Source organism: Frankliniella occidentalis, unplaced genomic scaffold (assembly GCF_000697945.3).
Source record: "Frankliniella occidentalis isolate FOCC.00 unplaced genomic scaffold, Focc_3.1 Scaffold933, whole genome shotgun sequence".
NCBI classification, from domain to species: Eukaryota; Metazoa; Arthropoda; class Insecta; order Thysanoptera; family Thripidae; genus Frankliniella; species Frankliniella occidentalis.
In genome coordinates this window covers 5,788-8,034 of record NW_026268039.1, presented here as the reverse complement: position 1 = coordinate 8,034, position 2,247 = coordinate 5,788, and positions in this window count along the sequence as shown.

The window sequence follows — 2,247 nt, the reverse complement described above, 5'->3', positions numbered from 1 at the left end:
GAAACTAGTGTGGAAAACTACAGAAAAAGTAGCATAATAAAATATCTGAAAACTCAATTGCCAAACTAATGTATCAACTATACTCATTTCTCTTTTTTTTCTCCTCTGCAACTGCAGTTTCAAGACTGCAGTTTGAACGCTATAGTCCAAACTACAGTTTAACTAAAGATCCTTCCACCCGGGGAGTAGTGGAGGAAGCAGGAGGAGAGGGGAGGGGGAGACAAGCGGACTCGCGACCCTCGGAACACTCCCCGCTCCACGCGCTCAGCCTGGGTGGGTCACCTGGGGATTTGGACCAGCAGCGGGCCGGAAAGTGGGAGCGGGGTGGGAAAAGAGAAAGAGAGAGGGAGAGGGGAGACGGAGAAGAAGAAAAGATGATGGGTCCCCAGCCTTGCCAGCTCAGCGCGCTGCAGCGGGGGAAGGGGGCAGGACTCGCTGCAGCCCCGGTATTAGCCCGACTTAACGACGTGCCGACTTATTCAACTCTGATCATTAACTCCTTGCTAGGGAGAAGGAAGGAGAGAGAGAGAAATTCTGAGCGAAAAGGAGCGAGAGAGACCGAGATGGAGAGAGAGAGGGGTAGGGGGGGGGGTAAGACTTGCGTTTGGCGTAGCGCTGTGCTGTATGCCTGTGAACTCAGCTGGGCTGCTCAACTTTTCAATCACTATTATTTGGCTCGATAACGACGTCGCCGCCGTCTTACTTCCGCGTGCAGCAGCCGGGTGCAGCAGCGCGCTCCTCCGCTCCGCTCCGCACGCCCCACCACAGCCACGCCAAAAGAGGTTTGAGTGTACGTATACCATACACACGCGGTTGTGCGTGCGTAAAGCTGCTCGCGGTGTGTGGTTGGCGGCACCCCCTGACAGCACATGACACCACGTGTCTCGGCAGCCGTCGTGCGGCGGCCGCGTCGCGGCGGCGGCGGCAGCAGCGCTTGCGTGGAGCGGAGCACAACCCCCTGGAGGGCCTGGCCGCGCCCTGCCCTGCCCGCCCCTCACCGTGCCGCCGTGCCGCGCATTCAGACTTGGACGCCTCATCGCACACCTCGCTCCTCTCCACCTCCACCTCCCTCTCTGTCTCGCCCACTCCTGACGGCGCGCGGAGAGGCGGGGCCAAGGACAACATCAGAGACCTCCTGCTCGCTCGCTCGGTCAAAAGTCGCAGGCAGAGCCGGAAGTGAAGAGGGTGGTGTATGGTGTTGGGCCGGGGGGGCAGAGCCGCGAGGGCAGAGCGCCGGGAAAGTAATTGCTCAGCCACACCCCGCAGAGTCGCGAGCTCTGCCGGGGCTCTATGCCGAGCAGAGGGGATGAGATGATCACCACAGCCCGAGTTTCGCTTTGGCTTTCGCGAGTCGCGAGCGCGCGGAGAGGGTCGACCCTCTCGAGTGCGCTGCTCGGCGTGATGGAGCAGGGTCGCGAGCTTATGCAAAGGATTACTTTTCACAACTGCTTCACCTCTGCGTCCTCCTCATCGGCGGCGGGGGCAGCGTCCGCCTCACTGAGCTTTCAATGGTTGTACACAGAGTACGCCCAGGGAGGCGCGCCTCACCTGGTCTGGCATCTCTGTCCTTACAGTGGCGAGTTTCCGTTTCGCTTCCAGAATGTTGTATTCCCTGAAGTACGCCGGCCTGCTCTCCTCCTGTCTCCCAGAAGCCGAACCGAGCCGAACAGCTCCGGCGAACCGGCAAACGCGGGGGCGGGCTGCCAAGGCAAGGTGCGCGCCGGTGAGCGACGGCTGCTGGCTCTGCCTGCCTACCCACGCGGCGTCAGCCTGGAGAGGAGCGGATACCGCGTCACGAGGAGCCTTTGATCGATCCCGAACCCTCCAACTTGCCCATCCGCATCTCTTGGTGCGTAAACTGCAGCCGCCCTGGCCGAACGAGCCGCCCCGCCGAACAACTCTCTGCGTCCAAAACATTTCGAGTGGGGGCAGCCCGCTGCACCAAAGGCTTGATTGCAGTAGCACTTTGCGAGTCATACAACCGTTAAACGCGTGGAAGCATGTTTATAGCTAGGCGGACCAAAAAAAAAACAAAAAAAAAAAAAAAAAAACGTTTGGCTCGGGTCGCATCATGTCCCCGCCTCCCTTTGTCGTTGTCCGACCGACCACCACGCACGTCAAAGTGACCTAATCTAGCATGGGTCACCAGGCGCCGGCGAACACGAGAGTGATTAAAAGAAAAAATGACCTCTTCGCGTTCGACACTGACCGAACGACTGTGTGTGATGGGCGCCCGAGGGTGGGGGG